This window comes from Felis catus, chromosome D1, assembly GCF_018350175.1.
Source record: "Felis catus isolate Fca126 chromosome D1, F.catus_Fca126_mat1.0, whole genome shotgun sequence".
Classification (NCBI taxonomy): Eukaryota; Metazoa; Chordata; class Mammalia; order Carnivora; family Felidae; genus Felis; species Felis catus.
The window spans coordinates 92,108,017-92,131,034 of NC_058377.1; positions in this window are offsets into that span (position 1 = coordinate 92,108,017).

Consider the following 23,018-nt stretch of genomic DNA (forward strand, 5'->3'; position numbering starts at 1 on the left):
AGAGCATTTACTTGAGAAAAGTTGTAATCGCAAAATCTTCTTCTTCCCCTTTGAGATGTAAATATTTTTAGAAGCTTCTTGCCGTTTTTGTTTGTTTGTTTGTTTTGTTTTGTTTGTTTGTTTATTTGTTTTCAATAATCTGGGCCAGTCATTCTCAACTTTGGGAACCATCCCTTTGAAATCTACTCATCAAGGAAGACAGAGCTCCTATCCCCCAGTCTCTATGGGTGGATAGAAATTTCACTTAGGTGGGTAGATGGGTACCTCACTCCAAATTGTACAGCAGTCTCCTATTAGAAAGATTCCAGGAAGTTTGCTTCACTTTTGTGTAAAGCTGAATAGTGAACACACACTGCCTAAGATCCACCTCCAACCCAGCTCTTAAAGACTCCCCAGTCCTTCCTTTACTGCAGTTGAATTTAGACTGTATTTTAGTCTGTCTCTTCTATTGCCTGTTTAACTTGGTGCAATTTTTGCTTTAACACTGGCTCAAACATGCTGTCTCATAACATACTACAGAAATGTTTAGGTTTTAAACAAAAATCACACGTTATACCGAGAGCCAGATGGATCTGAAGCTAATGGTAAAGAAGATAATCAATAAATGCTAGCAGCAAGATAATAGAAATATTAGAAGTTTCTGATAAATATTTTAAAGTAAGCATGGTAAACAAAAATAGTGCTTCAATGGACAATTAGGACCGTGCTTGAAGCCAAAGGAAAAAAAAAAAAAAAAGGAAAGATTTAGCAAAGAAGTTGAAGTTATCAGCCAAGATCAATCAAAAGGAAATTTTAGAACTGAAAACAACAATAATCAAAATACAAATTCAGTGGATTGTCTCATCATCAGAATGGAGGTGTGGTATTTTTATATATTTAGAAACTTTGTGCTGTCTGTCCTTATTTTATTTTACCAAATGGTTGAAAGAGAAATACTATAATCGGCCTATGAAAGTAATTAGAGAATTTGTTAAAATAAAAATGAATTGTTCTGGTAGTCGGCCTCACCTGTATGAATTTGCTCCATTTAATTGGATTGATGAAGGTTTCTAATTTGGTAAAACTACCATTTTAGGTTTGTATAATTGCCATAATGTATTGGCAGGTCCTGTGTTAATTATTTTGTGTTTATCATTTTAATATTTCACAAAATATGGGGCACAAAAAATTGTTGTTACAGAAGATAATTAGATAGTCTATGGTCTTAACGTTAAATAACATTGTGTTACAGAGAGACAAAGATACTCCTCTTTGTTTTTATCTCTGGCCTCCCTGCTGCTCAGAAAGGACATATCTGTTGAATATCACAATTTCTTTATAATCTCTCTGTCTTTTTACAAATATAAAGCTTCAGGCTCAGAATCTTCGGCTGGCATAATATTTAGATTCCTAGGTAGGAGTTTGTACCATTGCTTTGTTTTCACAGTGTTTACTTTATGGTTGTCTGTTATTTATGAAAAACATCCTTGTTTTCCGTTATAATGGTGATATAAAATTTCCTTTTAAAAATACATTTAATGTTTTTTTGAAAATTCAATTTAAATGAAAATAATAAGTAATAAGAACACATACGAGATGAAAGCAGCAAATGATAATGGCATTATGCTAATGCAGAATATTAATTATTACACATTAGTTCATTGGGTCTTCCATTAATTATGAGATTAATGTCCCAGTTTCACAAGTGCAAGGACTGAAGCTAAGTGATTTATTCCAGGTTCCACAGATAGTTACAGTTAGATCCTACATAGTATACATTCAGCTCCTGGGTGAGTGCCTCTCCTTTAAAACAAATTAAGAAGTCACTCTTCTTCTCTATAGGAATTCTAGTCCAGGTTATGTGGTTCACTGTCTCCAACGCTGATAAAATAATTGTGGAAATCTTAAGTTGTTTCCTCTAGCAAAACTATGCAATTTTTAGTAGTAAACACAAATGAGATTAAAAAATGGAAATAAGTCATTACAATCTCTTTCAAGGATACCTCAGATGAACTTATTTTATTGATTTTTTTCAATATATGAACTTTATTGTCAAATTGGTTTCCATACAACACCCAGTGCTCATCCCAAAAGGTGCCCTCCTCAATGGGTGCCATGACCCACCCTCCCCTCCCTCCCACCCCCCATCAACGCTCAGTTTGTTCTCAGTTTTTAACAGTCTCTTATGCTTTGGCTCTCTTCCACTCTAACCTCTTTTTTTTTTTCCTTCCCCTCCCCCATGGGTTTCTGTTAACTTTCTCAGGATCCGCATAAGAGTGAAATCATATGGTATCTGTCTTTCTCTGTATGGCTTATTTCACTTAGCATCACACTTTCCAGTTCCATCCATGTTGCTACAAAGGGCCATATTTCATTCTTTCTCATTGCCACGTAGTACTCCATTGTGTATATAAACCACAATTTCTTTATCCATTCATCAGTTGATGGACATTTAGGCTCTTTCCATAATTTGGCTATTGTTGAGAGTGCTGCTATAAACATTGGGGTACAAGTGCCCCTATGCATCAGTACTCCTGTATCCCTTGGATAAATTCCTAGCAGTGCTATTGCTGGGTCATAGGGTAGGTCTATTTTTAATTTTCTGAGGAACCTCCACACTGCTTTCCAGAGTAGCTGCACCAATTTGCATTCCCACCAACAGTGCAAGAGGGTTCCCGTTTCTCCACATCCTCTCCAGCATCTATAGTCTCCTGATTTGTTCATTTTGGCCACTCTGACTGGCGTGAGGTGATACCTGAGTGTGGTTTTGATTTGTATTTCCCTGATGAGGAGCGACGTTGAGCATCTTTTCCTGTGCCTGTTGGCCATCTGGATGTCTTCTTTAGAGAAGTGTCTATTCATGTTTTCTGCCCATTTCTTCACTGGGTTATTTGTTTTCCGGGTGTGGAGTTTGGTGAGCTCTTTATAGATTTTGGATACTAGCCCTTTGTCCGATATATCATTTGCAAATATCTTTTCCCATTCCGTTGGTTGCCTTTTAGTTTTTTTGGTTGTTTCCTTTGCTGTGCAGAAGCTTTTTATCTTCATAAGGTCCCAGTAGTTCATTTTTGCTTTTAATTCCCTTGCCTTTGGGGATGTGTCAAGTAAGAAATTGCTGCGGCTGAGGTCAGAGAGGTCTTTTCCTGCTTTCTCCTCTAGGGTTTTGATGGTTTCCTGTCTCACATTCAGGTCCTTTATCCATTTTGAGTTTATTTTTATGAATGGTATGAGAAAGTGGTCTAGTTTCAATCTTCTGCATGTTGCTGTCCAGTTCTCCCAGCACCATTTGTTAAAGAGGCTATTTTTCCATTGGATATTCTTTCCTGCTTTGTCAAAGATGAGTTGGCCATACGTTTGTGGGTCTAGTTCTGGGTTTCTATTTTATTCCATTGGTCTATGTGTCTGTTTTTGTGCCAATACCATGCTGTCTTGATGATTACAGCTTTGTAGTAGAGGCTAAACTCTAGGATTATGATGCCTCCTGCTTTGGTCTTCTTCAAAATTACTTTGGCTATTTGGGGCCTTCTGTGGTTCCATATGAATTTTAGGATTGCTTGTTCTAGTTTCGAGAAGAATGCTGGTGCAATTTTGATTGGGATTGCATTGAATGTGTAGATAGCTTTGGGTAGTATTGACATTTTGACAATATTTATTCTTCCAATCCATGAGCATGGAATGTTTTTCCATTTCTTTATATCTTCTTCAATTTCCTTCATAAGCTTTCTATAGTTTTCAGCATACAGATCTTTTACAACTTTGGTTAGATTTATTAGCTTATAACCTTCCAGATGTCAAGTCCCGCTTGCTGTCGGAACACACTCAGTCTGGCCCCTCCGCTTTTGCAAGCCAGACTCGGGGCTGTGCTTGGCCGGCAGGCCGCCCCTTCGCCCAGCTCCCTCCCGCCTGTCCATGGAGCGCACACTGCCTCTCAGCCCTTCCTACCCTGTTCCATAGGCCTTTCGTCTGCGCTTGGCTCTGGAGACTCCGTTCTGCTAGTCTTCTGGTGGTTTTCTGGGTTATTTAGGCAAGTGTAGGTGGAATCTAAGTGATCAGCAGGACGCGCGGTGAGTCCAGCGTCCTCCTCTGCCATCTTCCAAGGATTCCTATTTTATTGACTATTACAACATGGATCATTTGTTGAAAAGCATGGCAGGCAAATAAGACAAGGGATTCTCATGTTCCTCCTTTGGATGTCATCTATTTGTAAAGAACCTAACTCAAAAAAAAAAAAAAAAAGAAAAGAAAGAAAGAAAATGAAGAACTATTAAATTAAAAGACAAGCTGTAAATTAATCTAAAACTTTGCATTTAATAAGTGTCTCAATGAAATGTACAAGATTGAAAAGCTCAGGCTGGATGGGTGGATGGGTTAGGAGAGAAAGCAAAAGAGTGTATTTGCATAAGTTTTACTCTAGAATTAAATGGTACAACTTCTCAAGATTCAGTGCAAAAATCACATATGTAGCTATGATCAGGGAATTGAAATAGATAGCTTTTATTATTCAAAGAAGTAGACTATGATATTAATCAAAAGAAACCAAAGAGAATGCATTTCACTTATTTGATGAGCATATTTGGACAGATTTTAATGTACACAATGGAGACAACTATAGAAAAGAAATCTCAGTTCCTTCTTTCCTGACTCTTTGATGCATAAATCATTTTTGGTTGAGATATTCATTTAAGATATTAAAGCCTTTACATTTTTTTATAAAGTTGTAGAATTATATGTAAAAGGATATTTCTAATGGACTGACTTTTATCAAACTTCCAAATCCTATTTTCTGAAACTAGAGTTTTGGACCATTTTTTAGAAAATCATATAGACAAAATAAAAATGCAAAAAAAAAAGGGGTATCTGTAATACATTTTTCATCAACATTTTTTTTAGATTTCTTGCTTTAAAATGACAAAAAACTGGAGTGCCTGGGTGGCTCAGTCGGTTAAACATCTGACTTCAGTTCAGGTCACATTATCACAGTTTGTGGGAACAAGCCCTGTGTTGGGCTCTGTGCTGACAGCTCAGAGCCTGGAGCCTGCTTCAGATTCTGTGTTTATCTGTCTCTTCCCCTACCCCCATCAAAAATAAGTAAACATTAAAAAAATTTTTAATGACAAAAAGCTCTGCCCAGATGATGAAAATAACTAGCCTATTGCCCCAAAAGGACAGAGAAAGAAAGACAGTTAGTCATTAGATTTTAGTAACTAGAGTAAAGATTTCCTGAATTTTTACTCTTTTCAACTCTGGTGATGGACTTAGGATGCATACTATATTATTAACTTCTGAACATATAGACTAAAACAGGCATGGGTTACAGCTTTGGGTAAATTTATTTATATATTTTTTAATGTTTATTTATTTTTGAGAGAGGGAGAGAGATTGTGAGCAGGGGAGGGGCAGAGAGAGGGAGAGACACAGAATCTGAAACAGGCTCCAAGCTCTGAGCTGTCAGCACAGAGCCCCACACGGGGCTCAAACTCAGGAACAGCAAGATCATGACCTGAACCGAAGTTGGATGCTTAACCGACTGAGCCACCCAGACACCCAGCTTTGGGTAAGTTTAGTAAACCAATATCAGTAAAACCCATCCGAAGTCATTGGCCAGTATAGTGGGTCCACTTTACTTAGAAGTCCGTATTAATAATTACTTTGGACATAATGTCAAATCCTATCTATACAATGTGAGACTCATAAATATGAGACTCCATGGCCTTAAAATCAAATTGTTGACTACTGACACTCTATAGATCTTTAGACAATTCTAGAACAACTATGAGCTCAAGGTGTTTATATTGTTTTTAATTATTACAAAATGACTTACTTTGTAACAATTAAAAGTACTATCAAGATAAAAAGTAGTTCTGCTAAAATGTAGAATTGCAACTGATTAGTAAAAACATCAGAAGAAATTCTAGAAGATACCTCAGTCCATAGATGTGCTCATAGCCACACAAAGAAGATTGGGATGCACTGCTGACACCTTGAGTTCAAGTTGCCGCAATCAGATTCATTATTTCCCCCCCTTTCTGCCCCCTTTCTTGGTTAATTTCTTTGCTATCTTTTTAGTCACCAATGTATAAACTTTGAACTCCTTCCTCCTCGTCACTAAGTTCTGGTCATTAAGTTCTATGGTTTTACCTCTGAAATGCCTCTTGACTCAGTCTTCTCCGTTCCCTTTTTATTTCCTTGATTCAGAGCTTTACTGAGCTATCGCATTATGCTACTAACTGGTCTTCCAATCTCTCTAGCCTCCTAAGATACTTTAGGAACCTTTGATTGTTTTGTACTTTTCAGGATCAAAATCTAACTTTTTGATGGTACCATTAAGGTCCTTCCTTGCTTCAGTATTGTTATTACTAATGGGTAAAACTAAGGCTTTAGGGTCATACAGACCTGGATACAGATTTCATCGTTATCACTTTCTGTGTGTTTTGCTCAAACAGGTTTCTTAACTTTCCTAAGAATAGTTTCCATATCAATAAGTTAGTAATGATAGCAATAATAATTTACAACTCCTAGAATTTTTGTGAGGGTTAAATTCGTTATAGTCTACTTCAAGTGCTCAATGTGTGATAAGCATTCAACATGTTAGTTTTCATTTTTGTATCTCATCATTTTAGCCACCGTGCTGATTACTTGCTATGCTGTTTTCAGATTCCATCTATCTGCTTGGGCTTCTCTCTCTGATGAACTAACTCCTACTTGCTCTTCAAAGCTCTATTTAAATGTTACTTCTTCCATGAAGATTTCATTGGCTGAACTGAATTAATCACTCTCTCTTCTGAGAGTCACATTTGTGTGAGTTTAATGTGTTTAGCTGACTAGTAGAGATGTGTAAACAATTGAAATCTATTATGCTCCCACAGCAAACTTTTTGATAAAGATATGATGCCTCTGATTTTCAGAAATAATTTCAGTGTAAGCAACTACATGGAGAAGGCATGTATGTGTTTTAAGAGACCACACCCCCAAATGTTTCTACTACCTTAATTATGGTGAATCCTTCTGAGAAGCACTGATCTGCTCTGTGGTGTAACCTATGTACAGAATTAAATGTTTGATGATGTGAGACAACATTTCAGAACAAAGTAAGCATAGAATTAGAATGGGGATTTTAGACACATAAGAAAAATGTTCTTATTAATAGCCAAATTTAGGGCAAATCAGCCAAATTTCACCCCAAGATGAATAAATTGGAAGACTTACGCATTACATTAAAATCATTGGTATACGTACAGTCAGTTTGAATCATTAGGCCAGAAACATAAATAAGCTGTCTTAGCCACATCTTTATTTACTTATTTTTTTCCACTCACATCTTTAATTCAAAATTCTTCCTATCATCATTCAACAATGATAAACCATTTTAAGTTTTGCATCTGTCCTGATAAGGCACATATGTCTTGGGACACCAAAAGAGTCATTTTTCCCATGAAGTAGTATGGAGAATCTCTGATTTGATCTGTAATTGATTAGAGGGACTCAGATTATGATTCAACAAGGCAGACAGTGAGAGATGAACTGCATGAAATCTAGCCCTAGGCACAGATTTATACCACAGAAGGCTACGATTTTACCTTTTAAATATTTCTAGGGAATCTTACCTAGAGTTAAATAAAATAACTGAATTATCATAAAAACGTGCACTATTTTCCAGCTTCTTTATAAAATCCTCCAAAAGTATTGGAAGCTATGAAATAAAGCATCATGTGAAGCAGAGTTGTCTTGGTTACAGACGAAAAAAGAAATGTTCAGAAACATATGTCATAAATAGTAAAACTGTTCATCAGCAAACAATTTATTGTTTGCATTAAAAGATATTATACATTGATAAGGGGTAAGTTGCAATATGGAATAACCTTGCAGTAATAACATCATCGTTTAACACATTTATGTGTTATATGACCTGAGTTGAAGTCAGATGCTTAACCAACTGAACCACTGAGGCACCCGTGTAGTTACCACTTTGTTTTCAAAAACATTGTGATTACAAATGTATGAATCTTAAATAAAGTATTTTTTTAACTTGTTTTAGATCTTTATACAAATGACATCAAACTATAGTCTGTAAACTGGGACTTTTTTCCTCAAAAGTATCTTTATAAGATTTTTGTTATTGTTTTGGGTTCTAGTTCACTTTTCATGATAATATTCCATGAAATAATTTGCCATGATTTACCGTTACATTTTGCTTACGGTTTTTAGGTTTATTATTTCAAGTATTTGCTTTAATAAACTGTCCTTCTAAGAACTTTTCAGTGCATGTTCCTTGGTGCTCATATGCCAGAATTTCTCTAAAATAAATGTATAAGACATCGGTGGCTTATAGGATATATTACCACCCGATTTAACAAGAGATTGTCAAATTATTTTCCAAACTGTCCTTGCTTACCTATCATCCACATTGCAAAAGAGTTCCCTTTGATTTACAATGTATTTTTTTTTATTATTTCATTTCCTTCATGGTGCATTGTGATGAAAATCTTCATATAATTGGATTTATCAATCTTTTTTTGTGATTAGCTTTTATTCTCTATTGTTAAAGAAATGAATTTGTTACCACACTTCCGGGGTGCCTGGGGTGGCTCAGTCCGTTAAGTGGCTGCCTTCAGCTCAGGTCATGATCTCGCGAATTGCGAGTTTGAATGCCACCTCGGGCTCTGTGCTAACAGCTCAGAGCCTTGAGCCTGCTTCAGATCCTGTCTCCCTGCTCTCTTCCCCTCCCCTACTCACAATCTGTCTCTGTCTCTCTCCCTCTCTCTCAAAAATAAACAAAACATTAAAAAAAGTTCAAAAAATAATTTCTTTTTGTCTTTAATTTTTAATAGATTTTCTGTGATGACCCGAGGTGTGGTTTTCTTTGCCTATATTTTGCTGGGCATTCAGAATTGTTATAAATCTCTAGCACGGCATTTCATCAGTGTTGAAAAGTCTGTCATTTTTTTCTTTAAATGTTGTTCAGCCTCTTCTCTTTTTCTTTAGTTTCTCTCTCAAAATGAATAAACTTAAAAAAATTATCTGAATTGCCATAAATACCCATTCACATGTCTTAGAACAATTATCTTCAATAGTCTTGTATACATATGCATTATCTCTTATTATTAACAATTTACAGTAGGGTGATGCATTTGTTAAAGTTGATGAGCCAACTTTGATACATTGTTATTAACTAAAGTCCGTAGTTTGCATTAAGGTTCACTCATTGTGTTGTACGTTCTATGGATTGTGACAAATGTATAATGACATCTATCTACCATTATAGTATCGTGCAGGATAAATTCACTGCCCTATAAGCCCCTATGCTCCACCTAGTGATTCTTCCCTCTTTGTTCCTGAACTCTGGGCAACCACTGATCTTTTTACTGTATCTATAGTTTTGCCTTTTCTAGAATGTCGTATAGTTAGAATCCTACAATATGTAACCTTTGCAGATTGGCTTCATTCACTTAGCAACATGCATTAGGGTTATGACCATGACTTTCATTCCACCATCTCATTTTTTTTTTAATTGCTGAATAATATTCCACCGTAAGGATATACCACAGTTTGTTTATCCATTTGCCTACTGATAGACATCTTGGTTGCTTCCATGTTTTGGCAGCTGTGGATAAAGCTGCTAAAAACATTAGAATGTCAGTTTTTGTGTACATAGGTTTTCAACTAATTTAGGTAAATGCCAAGTAAGCATGATTGCTGGATCATATGGTAAGAGTTTGTTCAGTTTGTTAAAAAAAAAATGCCAAGCTGTCATCCAAAATGGCTGAACTGTTTTTGCGTTCCCATGAACAGTGAATGAGAGTTCTTGTTTCACAATCTTATCAACATTTGGTGTTTTTAGTGTTTTAGATTCTGGCCATTCTAACAGGTGTGTAGTGGTATCTTGTTGTTTTAATTTGCAATTCCCTAATGATTTATGATGTTGAGCTTTTTTTCATACGTGTATGCCATCTGTATGACTTCTTTGATGAGGTATCTATTCAGAACTTTGGTGAATTTTTAATTTTTTAGTTAGATTGCTTGTTTACTTCTTGTTGGGATTTAAGACTTCTTTGCATATTTTTGGTGCCAATCCTTTATCAGATTTGTGGTTTGCTAATACTTTCTCTCAGTCCGTGGCTCGTGTTTTAATTCTCTTAAAGTATGATTTTTTAAATCACATAAATGGATTTTATCATTGTTATCATTTTATATCAATCACTATTTATGTCTGTGTTTACCTTTTTAGTAACCATTCATTCTTTCCCTTTGGACCGTCCTGTGATAATTTTTTTATTTACCTTTTCTCTTGAAATGAATTCTTTAGACTCCATTGTCAAAAAAGTCAGTTTGTGGTAATCTGTCTAAATTTTGTTATATGAAAATGATTTTTTTGCCTGACTTCTCCTTTTTAAATGTATTGATTTGAAGCCATTACCAACATGAACGAGCTATTCTGAATTTCTTTGTACAAGATCCTAGATACAACTGTTTTTAAAGATTCATGTTACCTCATTTTTCTGTCTCCTAAATCTCATGTGAGTTCTTCTCACTGGTTAAATAATCTAGAACTGTCTGGGGAAGGTGATTCTTTAAAACATAGTCTTTGTTGTTCCTGTGCCATGCCAAAGAAACTTAGACTAAGCAAAAGATAGGGTACCATGTAAACTCGCACATGTAAGGATAAGCCTCACTGAAAGGTGGCATTTGAGCAAAGCTTTGAGTGATATAAAGAAAAAGAAATAATTAAGCTGTCTGGTGAAAGAGCATTCCAGGCATTGTGCAAGGACCTTGAGATGAGAGCATTCTTAGTATGTTCTAACAGAAGCCAAGAAGTCATGATGGTTGGAACAGAGTAGGCAAGGGTGAGAGTAGCATCAGACATGTTCAAAGAGATCATGGGAACCAGATCCTCTAGAGCCTTGTATGCTTTATTTTGTTTCTTACTCTTAGTGAGATGGGAACCCAATGGGAGATTTTGAGCAAAGGAGAGACCTCACTGAAATAATAAAGTTGATTTTCCTTAATTTGTAAACAGAAATTCATCTTCACATAGGCTGTAAGAATAAGATGTCAGAAAACAATTCTAACACTCAAAGCATGAGTTAAAGGCTTTGATAAACAAAAAGATAAATATTTAACATGTTGAAGTCTATTTGGATTATATTTCCACTCAGTAAACAACATATAGGCTCATGTGTGGTCTATATGTGTACCATGCTGACTTGCTGTAATAAATGATAAGAACGATGAGAAAGATGATGATGCTAATAATATACCAAGTGTCACTACTATCACATACTATTTACTTATTTCCTATTATATATATATGAATATCTATATCTATACCCATATCTATATCATCTATATCTATATCTAATCTATATCTACATCTATATCCATTTATCCTCTATCCATGCCTTTATAATGAGTGCAATTGGCTTATGATAAGAAATCAGTAACCAGCCTGCCATGGTAAATAATAATCTCATATATCACAAACACGCATATATTTAATTTAAGAGCATAAATGTGACATATACACTTTCAAATATGATGTAATAAAGTAACATATCCTATAGGTGGTGGACTTAGAATAAGACAGTCTGCATCCTGCTTCCTGAGTTACTTGTGATTACAATAAATTTCCTTCATTTACCTACTTCAACATGCTCCACATATTACTTTTCCCCTTGAGATTATGACTCTACATTATATAGGCCAAATAAGATTCTTTTAAGAAACACTGGAAATCTCATCAGCATATTTACATACTCATCACAGAGGATTTGCTACATTGCCTAAAGTTTTAAAAATAATGCATACTACTTAGCTAATACAGTCTGAAAGCTTTGTATTTCTATATAGTAAGTTTCATTTTAATAGCATTCCATTTATGGAATGGAATTAAGTAAGTACAAATTGTCTAAAAGTTCAAGAATAAAATACTATTTAAGGGAAATAGAATTTTAGTAACAATTTCAGCTATATTGAGCCAACATTAATCTGATTGCTAAAAAATTATTCTTAGAAATTTTTTGTAATTAGATAAAATTTTCTAATTCCAACACTCTCAGAAGAAGAAATTGCTCCTATGTAATTTTGAGAAGTATTGTAACTATTTTATAGTTTTCTGTAATTAAAAAAAAATGAGAAGGGTATCTGGAGAAGATATGTTTCTTTACATCTAAATATTTGATGGCACATATTTATTAAGTAATAATATCTACCACATTGTCTATCCTCTATTGAATCACTCATGATTGATATCAATAACTTGTTTAGTAAAGGCCATAATTTCTGTTTCATTGGTAGTGATAAATTATAGACTGTGATAAGAGAAAGGCTATTTGCAAGTTTTGGTATCTGATTACAGTTAGTTGATAACACCTTGTTATGATATTAAGGCAGTTAGGAAACATCAATAGGAGCTGGGCCCCTTAGAACCTTTTTTTAAGTTTATTTATGTATTCTGAGAGAGAGAGAGAGCATCTGAACAGGGGAAGTTGCTCCCCTAGGAGCAGCCGAAGCTTCCTCTGTTTCTCTGTTCCTCTGGTCATTAACTACCAATAGAGAGAAAAAAAAAAGACTAGAAGAAATGAAATAACTGTATTATTAACAAATAAAATCTACCTCGATATTAATTAAATTAAAATGCTACCTAAAACATTAGTTGATAGGCTGAATTTTAGTTCTTATGTTTATTGATGATTGTGTGGATATGTATACATGGCACTAAGAAAATTTTGCCTTGATTCATTATGACTCTTATAGGTGAGTATTAGAATGAAACATTTAAACATGTTTAGCATTGAACAGGGCCTTATAGAATGTAGATTATGAATAAATATATGCTGAATGAAGAAATTTAAAAATATAAAAGTTTGACTTTAAATACTAAGACTTTTGAACAAACTTTTATAAGCATTTACAGCACCCAATGTAATAAACAAGATTGATGTGGCTTTCATATATGTATTGAAATTTTCACAATTTTTACAATTCTGTGAGTGGGATTTATGAATCCTGTATTTATAATAAAAGAAATTGAGACTTGTAGAATGAAGGAGATTTCAGTTAAGGGTATTTAATATCTATTCTTTGAAAACCAGTTTTTTGGGGGGCACCTGGGTGGCTCAATCGGTTGAGCATCCAACTTCGGCTTAGGTCATGATCTTGCAGTTCATGAGTTTGAGCCCCACATCAGGCTCTGTGCTGACAACTCAGAGCCTGGAGCCTGCTTCATATTCTTAGTGTGTGTGTCTTTCTCTCTGCCCCTTCCCCACTCACTCTCTGTCTCTCTCTGTCTTTCAAAAATAAATACTGTTAATAAAATTTTTAAAGAAAGAAAGTTTGTTTAGAAACCAGTATGAAAGCCAAACTAGGGAAGTAACTTATATAGGGACGTATCTCCTTATAGTCAAGCCGTAAAATGGACTTTAAGGATATCTGGGTATTTTTGAAATATAGGTTCAACTTATTAAATTTCTGAACATACCGAACTACCAAAAATTCATTTATCTATTGTCTATGATACCATTTTTGTTTCTAAAACTCAGAGTAGAAAAATATCATGCATCGTGAACATTTCTTATAAATCTAGACATTTCCTCATGGCTTTCAAGTCAATCACAGACCTGGCCTAACCTTCTAAGTCACTGAACTTGAGAGATTATGACCCAAGGAAGCCTCGCTCTGTGAAGACATCAAAAAAAAGAAACTTTTGAAGAAAATTGGAATTTAGTTACTTGATCTTCATGAGATTGAGATCTAATCCTTTCCTTTGCCAGAGTCAATGGGCAGTTGTCTAAACTCCAACTTATTTTTAGAGTGATATATAGCAGAGATGTGAAACCCCATGAAAAGATTTTTTAAAAGACACAGAACTTAAACTTCATATCCAAAAAGAAGATGCTATTGTCATTTTATCACTGCCCAACCTCAACTTTATAAAGGCAAAGAGGACACCAGTAGACTATTATAACATCAGGTATTGGAAACTATTTCTCTAATGATGCCAATAAAATTAAGCCAAAAACATACATATAATAATCATTTTCAAGTAAGTACATGACAATTAAGTTCAAAATGACTTTGACTTTATAATAATACATACATATAAAAGACCTTGAATAGTACATTTCAATAGCACCAGAAATTATATAAGTACTGGTATAAGGAGAATTGTCTTTGAAACTTGATGGGTTTTGATAGTGATAAAAACATACTAGTTAATAATTTCAAGTCTATATATTCCAGGCTCTGTGAATCATTATTTCATAGAAACCTCAGGCAAATCCCATATGGCAGGTATTTTGCCATATGGCAGGTAATATTTCCATGCCCCATTCATAAATGAGTATAATAAGGGTGAGAGAGATGTTTAAAATTGCCCAAGTTCTCAGAGTCTATAACAGAGGTAGTGCTGGAACCAGATCTCACAGAAGGGCCCAAGTTCTTAACTATGCCACTATAAAATAATACCTCATATATATAAGTATCTTATTTATTATTTGTTTCAGCTATATTAACTTCAAAAATTGATACGTGTAATATTTTTTACAGAGATCATTTCCTTGCCAATTTATTTTAAGTCATAAAATAATCAATATAAAAGAAACTTAGTTTGCGGTGGGGGGAGGAAAGTAATTGACAGGAGATAAGGGATATAAAAAAATACAAAATCCAAGGCAACTAAGTATTCAATATTTAAATATTTATATTTACACTAAAAAAGTGTATATACAAAGAATACATCAGGTCATGAGATCATATCCTGAGCTGAAATCAGAAGTCTGACATTTTAACAGGTTGAGCCACCCAAGTGCCCCACAATGACCTATTTTACATGGAAATGTGAAGTTTATTTGTTTCCAAAGTATTGAACCAATGGTCTAAATATTTAATACAAGACCGCCCTCCCCCAAAACAATGAAGTATAAAAGCAGAAAGATTGACCATAGAATAATTTATATTGATTATCTTCATGAAACATAAACTTGGGTTTTGCATGTATACCAAGTGCTAGAAACCATAATAAGTCTCATTATAAAGAATATAGTCAACTCATCCATGTATATGATGCTGATCATGCAGCAAATCTACCACACTCTTTAAAATTATGGACATTCATTACCTGGGTTCTGACATAAGCCTTTTGTCAAAACGTCAACTAGTTACATTATATAAGCATAAATTGAATGACTATTTATCCACACACTCTAAAGAGGAAGGAGGCAAAGATTTTGTCATTCCTTATTATAGACCTTGTCCAGCATTGGTGTCTGTTGTGTGATCATCTATTCTATTAATGATCCTACACGTTTCCATCAGAGTCAATTGGATGAATAACTAACTACTGTTTAAACAAGGTCATTCCCCACTACGGAGTGCCTTAGCCTCATTAATGATAATGGGAGGGAGGGCGGCTGGCCTGCATCAGCATGAAATAGGCTTAGTAGGAAACATTCAAAGATCAACAAGAAAATTACAGCTTTTTAAAAGTTATTATTAAAGAACTCATTCTCTCTAAGAAGCAAAAGTCAAAGCAATTAAATGGCCTGTTTTTATTGGCTATCAAAATATACATATTCACTGGATGGTACTACATTTGAAAGTTCAAAATAAATAGTGTGGCTCTTTTATTTTTATTGCTGCCTGGGTGATACATGGGAAGGAAGAAATGGTTCCTTCCCCTCCATCTTCCAACCCTATTTATGTTTTTGCTTTTTAATTCAAGGTTGTATATTTTGAGTCTTAAGATACTATTAAACTTGGGTGAGCTTTGTTTCTGGCCTAAGGCTCTTCCATGTTAAGTGTTTTATTTTTAAGTCTGGATGTGAATTGAACAGACACAGATGGGGGTTAATGGATTGCAAGTCCTCATTGTGTGAAACTAAAAGCTTCTTTTAATAAGGTGCCTATTAAACATTTGCCAGTTGCTGCATGTTTATGATAATTCAATCTAGCTGAATGTTAATTTTACCTTAGAAGATTGAAGCACTAGTTCTCAAACAAAATACGTTAGAATCACCTGGGGTGCTTGTTCTACTTCTGGGGCTCAAGCTCAGTGACTTTGATTTTTAGTGGGGCCTGAGATCAAGAAAACTTAAAGTACCTCAGAAGAGGACTACATTTTGAGAAATACTGGTTTAAACTTAGAGTTGTTAATTTCCATGATGTATTTAGTGAAATCAAGAATGGCTAATAGTTTCTTTTTTTTTTTTAATTTTTTTTTCAACGTTTATTTATTTTTGGAACAGAGAGAGACAGAGCATGAACGGGGGAGGGGCAGAGAGAGAGGGAGACACAGAATCGGAAACAGGCTCCAGGCTCTGAGCCATCAGCCCAAGCCCGACTAGGGGCTCGAACTCACGGACCGCGAGATCGTGACCTGGCTGAAGTCGGACGCTTAACCGACTGCACCACCCAGGCGCCCCCTTTTTTTTTTTTAATTTTTTTTTCAACGTTTATTTATTTTTGGGACTAGTTTCATTTTTTTTTAAGAACTAATTTCTCACATCACCTTCCTTTTCTTCTCTCTTCCCAAACTTTATTTGTTATAATGTGTTTGCCAACAGAAGACAAGTATTGCTAAACTTAGCTAATTTTTGCTAGGAAAAAAAATCATAGTCCTGATAAAAATCAACAAAGCAATAAAGTCACACATAATATTTTGAAAGAAATGACGTTCACAGGTTTTGCCTCATAAAGTTCAGCCTAAAGCATCTTTTTTTAACAAGACGTAAACTTGGATTCTTAATTATCCAGGTGTTCATTTTCCTTTCTTATATTATCATGCATACATAGGTAGCCTGCTCTTATAGTTTCTAATAAAAATTAGTCATTTCTAATAATTAGAAAAATTTTAGGCAATTCCAGAGCCCTGGTTCTGTCACTTACTAACATATCTTATTATTTAACTTTTAATCAATTCTTTCAAAAAATAGTTTATAATAGCTCTTCTAGGATTGCTGTTACTCTAGCTGAGCTATTGTATGTAAAGCATTTAGCACAATTACTTGCACATGTGAAATACTCAGCGCCACCTTGAATTAATAGTATTGTCATCTTCCTAATTATTAGTAAAATATGCTTTTGTGATTATAATGAAACTGTTTATAATACGTAGATCATTTAAAGGAACTAAACATTTTCCCTTAATATAATAAGAGATTTCTTTTTTACTGAATGATCCATCTACTGTAAAACAGGTGTGTGTGCTGCTTTTAGATCCAAACGAGGGTGAATAAGGCAATGACAGATCAATGCATAAACCAATGGCATTCTGACATGACAGTTAAATAGGTTCAAGACAAACAATTTTGTGTTGTCAGGGTTGTCTTTATAGTAAATTCAAAAATGACTGTGGAAACAATGAATTCTGCATGTGTATCACTTAAGATGTAACATGATGGAGGCAGAGTAAGAATGTAAGAGACTATAGTGTCCAGGAATGATACAATGTGGTAGAATGGTCTGTTCCTATTGAAATTTGTACCTGTTACAGAATGGAGGCTGTTGGACCATGTAACTAAAAAGCACAACTGGCTTTCAAGTGATATTTGTAGCAATTTGAAAAGAAAATCAAAAGTGAATCAGAAATTATTGAAAACAAGAAGATTCAAACTATTCACTTTGGAAAAGATTAAAAACCAAGAGAATACTACTAGAAACGCCATCAAGTAAAGTGACCTTTCCTAGTAGTCAACACAAATTAAACTAGAAACGTAATCAAGAGGATATTTACTTTGAAACTTGCTATTTCAATTTTCTTCCTTGATCTTGTGGTTGATACAAGTACTCAAACAGGTACACACACGGCATTTGTCGTTGTCTCTTTTCTTGAGTACCATTAGACACACATGGACTTTTAGAAATGCAATGTGCTGCAATCACTTGTAAATATCGTTTTTGAATACTTTAGCCAGTGGAAAAAGTGAACAATGCATTATAGTCTCATCTAATACATTCTTACCGCAGACCTGTAATTCAGCCACTTCCCTAGAAAGCCTATTTATGTATGGTGGGGGAAAAAAACATCCTTAAGTGTTAAAAAATAATGGTGATTTTGCAAAGGGTAATTTAGAGAACAAACAGAACACTTAAAGGAGGAAGGGCTCTATGACCAAATAGTTCATCATAGAGCCCAACTAAGCCTGATGAGGAATAGCTGTCCATTCCTCCCTACTGTTCCAGAGGAACAGCATTTTAACTGAAAGATGCATCTGGACAAGAGGTTCTCAGACACTGGTACCCAGAAGAATCTCCACAGGAGCATCTTGAAAATACAGAGATTCTAAGCTTGTGTGTCTGGGTAGGCATCTGACAATCCAAAATTTAACCAATATCCCCAGGGAATTCTGATGGCTGTGATCCATACTTAGGAAATTATGTAGGAAAGCTTTTGGTGTGTTAGCAACAGCCAGGCAGCTCATAGACTAATAGACCCCATTCTGCTGTCACTTCTCAAGCCTGTAGAGCTCACTGTACTTCATGATTACTGTCTGTGTACCTCTTCATGGACATAGATGACCACAGAGTTGTAAGTCATCTTCCTTGCTTCACCATGTATTCTAGGCAATCTAAGCTGCAAGATTACCTGTGGGTCCATCATCTCCTTCATCTCCCAAGCGGGGAATTCCAGTTATATTAGCATAAGCATAATTTATACAACAAGGTATAAACTTAAGTCCAATGACTAAAGAATTACTCTGCACCATATTTGTTAAGAAATGCTATTTTTGAGGGCCATGAAAAGAGGTTGGAGATGAGCATGAGGGGAATGTCAGTAAATAAGGGAGAAGAGAAGAATCACTAAAATGCATTGGCTGCTTATTTTTTTCCAGGTACTGCATTAAGATATTTATATACTTTCATCCTAAGAAAAACTCAGGTTGTCTCTATATTTATATGAGTACATATATATGTAATATATGTATAGTATTACACATTAAACATTATTTTATTTTATATTATAATATTAGAAGTAAAGGTATAAAGCTTAGATTGATAAAATAATTTTATAGGGAACAAGCTAAGATGCAGGAAAACAGAAATTTGAAGTCAGGTTAGTCTGCCTGATTTTATAAAAAGTATGAGAGTCTGAAAAGGAAGCATAAAATAAAAGAAATCTTATCAAATTCTAAGGAGATAGATTTTAGTCTCCACAACAGAGAAATTGGTTTAACTACAGCACAGAGAATAAAATTGAAAATGTATTACAGCAAAAGAGATTCGGCTTTAACATTAAAATCGTATATTTTGGAATCTTGTACCTATAAACATGGTGCTGGAAATCTAGAATAATGATACTCTTTGATATTTTACCGATACTTACTGGTGTATTTTGGAATGAGATGCAACCCTCCCAAAACCTTTATAGAGAAGCGTCTTTCAGGCTGCATGATGAAATTTCACTTTCAAGTAAGAAAAAAGATAAGGCAGTGAAACTCAAAGCATATCTAACCACTGTTCAGATCCTTCCATAAAGCCAGAAAAAGCAGGGTGGTTCCAAAGCTAGTGTAGAATTGCTCCATAATCTAGCTCAGAGAGAATTCAGCTTTATAGAAAATACTTTCAGAATCTCCTTGTGAATTTCCTTGCCAACTCCAGAACCCAAGAAGCCCAGCCTTAATGACATTTCCTTGATATATTTTCCTTCTTTCTCAAGGTCAGCAATGTTGAACTCAGTCAAACCCAAAACAGAAGAGGAATGCATACAATATGTGATGTTTGTTAATTGCTTCTTTTCTGATTTGATTGAAGTGTAATTTTACATAAAATGAGTCATTAAATAGTGCAATTTTCATCTTCTTAAATTTAAAAATTTACTTGGAATTTTTCCTGGCATCTCTGACAACCAAGGTTAAGCATTATTAACGTATTTTTTCTATCTCGTACATACACACTGTGTTATACTGTTTAATTGTACAGTGTGTTGTGTTAGAAATTGAAAATCAACTAAAAGGAGTAATGGTGAATTTATTTTTAATTATTTTTTTATCAAAATGATGATTCACTGTAGTTTAGGTAAGATAATGATGCTTTTGTCTGATGATAGACATAATCATAACGTAAACCAAAGTAAAAACAAGAGAGAGCTTGAATAATCTAAGTAATATTATATTAAAATGTCAATAATTGGAATGATAATTGTGAGTATAAAACCCTTCTCTAGATTATCAATGATATAATAAGTCAAACTACCACTAATATCAGCATAATATAGCACAGTAAACTCCAATAGAAAAATGCAGACTTTAGCCTTAGTTACAATTTCTCACTACGGACTGCTAATACCAGGTTCTCATTAATAGTCATGACACAAACAGTCTGCATTTCCAAGTTTTTAGAAGACACATTTGCTCCATTTTCCCTTTTGGCAAATAATACTCTCTGACACAACTTCTAGTCTTTCTAGTGCTTTCTTCTTTGCATACTTGACTTTTTCTTTGCAAATAACTTTCCTCTTTCCACTTTTTTCTCACTCAAGCAAATCAATAGCTCTAGTTTTTCTGACTGGTCTAATTAAATTGACATAAGACAGATTATCCGTAGACAAACTAATTTTATAGGCATGGGAGATTATAGAAATATGAAACTCAAAGAAGAGACCAAAGCAGGCAGCTTGTATACCTTTTAGACAAATGAACAAAAACTCGGTGAAGAATTGGTAACACAAAGAAGTTTGGGCTTGGATTAGTAACTTAGTGACGAAGTTGCAAGATTTGTTCATACAGCCTTCTTAGTTCTAAAGTCTCTATCTCTGGTGATAAGGATGTCTCTCTACCTCCTGGGAGGATGCCTTTCACATGGGGGGGGGGGTTATTTCCTGCCTTCAGGGGGGCAGCAAAGGAGGTTCAAAGTGGTGTTGTTTCACCCGCTCTTTCCTTAGTAACTTCAATTTAAATAACCAGTAAGCCAGAGTGATATATTTTGGGGTGGCATATTCTACTCTCTCTCACTTAATATTTCTGCTTCTTATTTAAGAGGGATTTGAGGAGGACAGATAGAGAGTATATTCTGATAATTTGGGGGTCTGATTTGCACATAAATCACAAAAGTTAAAAGAGATGGGGAAGAAGGGATCACTGTCAGATTGGCTGGAGAATAGAGGACAGATACCAATTTCCTCCTTTTCCACCTTGAATTCTTGGCCAGGTAATTTGTTGTCAGAACTTTGGTAGTGTCAGTTACAGACAGAACATAAATCTATAAAACTGTGTCATGAAGTACTTTGGTCATGCAAAACAGAATGCAATCTGATGCTTTTTATTGATAATCCCAGTTTCTCCACAGTAGTGATACTTCCTGCCTAAAACAAATTTACCTAGGACAGGGCTTATGACTCATAAAGATTCTAAGAACCAGCCCAGCAGTAAGCTTGAAAGATCTGATGAATATACAACAGTACAGACAGCTGTGTACCAGGTAATTGTTTTAACTTTTGAACTACTGAGACTACTACTACTAATAAATGAAATCATTCCTACATCAAAATAGTGGGCATCGATTTCACCAAAAGACTTCAGAGGTTTGATAAGTCAATTCCCTGCCCTAGGTATGCGAGGTAGCTCTATGATTTCAATGGGATACTTAAAAGATATTCAAAGTTAGGGGCACCTGGGTGGCTCAATTAATCATGTGACTCTTGATTTCAGCTCAGTTCATGATCTTGTGGTTTGTAGGATCAAGCCCTTCTGTGCTGTCGGTGTGGAGCCTGTTTGGGATTCTCTCTCTCCCTCTCTCTCTGCCCCTCTCCTGCTCGCGCTCTTTATCTCAAAATAAATAAAGAAACTTATAAGGTATTCAAAGTTATTTATAAATGACAAAAGATATAGGGGCACCTGGGATGCTGAGTTGGTTAAGCAGCTGACTTCAGCTCAGGTCATGATATTGTGGTCCATGAGTTCGAGCCCTGCGTTGGGCTCTGTGCTGACAGCTTGGAGACTGGAGCCTGCTTCTGTGGTTCCCTCTCTCTCTGCCCCTCCCCCATTCGTGCTCTGTCTCTCTCTCCCTTTCAAAAATGAATAAATGTTTTAAAAAATTTTAGGGGCGCCTGTGTGGCGCAGTCGGTTAAGCTTCCGACTTCAGCCAGGTCATGATCTCGTGGTCCGTGAGTTCGAGCCCCGCGTCGGGCTCTGGGCTGATGGCTCAGAGCCTGGAGCCTGTTTCCGATTCTGTGTCTCCCTCTCTCTCTGCCCCTCCCCCGTTCATGCTCTGTCTCTCTCTGTCCCAAAAATAAAATAAACGTTGAAAAAAAAAAACAAATAAAAAATAAAAAATTTTAAATGACAAAAGATATCAAGTCCCACTTACAAATACTTTCTCATTTCATAGTTTATTTGTCCTTAAGGAAATTAGAAGGACTGTCCTCCCACAGCTTACCCATAACTGAAATATTCAAATATCACACTGTCTTTGTTCAGGACTAATTTTATTATTATTGGACAACTCTTCGGCTGCAAATGGCTACTAGAAGAACAACCTATTTAACAGTTGTCAGTCATCCCTATTTTCTGGTAGACTTCCGAATTAAATCAAGCAGAAAACATTTATAGAAAGCCTACAGTGGCATTACTCTGAATGTATCAGTAAAACTAATGGAGACTCGACACAGGGCAACAGGGGATGACAAACAAAATAAATACCACAAAATAGGGACATTTTCAATACTAATGGAATTCACATATTTATTTTGCTTGAAAATGAGGGAGAAGAAAAGATTGGGGTGCAGATTCAGTGAGTGACTTTTTGAATGCTTAGCAAGTTAAAATATGAAATGAGAAAATGAGAATTTGGCTCTGAGAGGGAGCAGCAGAATCATTTTAGCTCTCTGGACACTGCCTAGTGAGAACAGGACTTGGTAAGGCCTGGGTATTTGTTTTTTGTCTTTCTCCTAGAGGAGGGCAGAGCCATATTAAGCCAGGAAAATCAAAGTCCTGGATGATGTTATGAAGCAAAGCTTCTCCATCTGCCCAAACAAGAAAATGAAAAACATTTATTCTAAATCTATCCATTCCTTTTCTTTCCCCCATGAAATCATGATGATTGCCTCATCA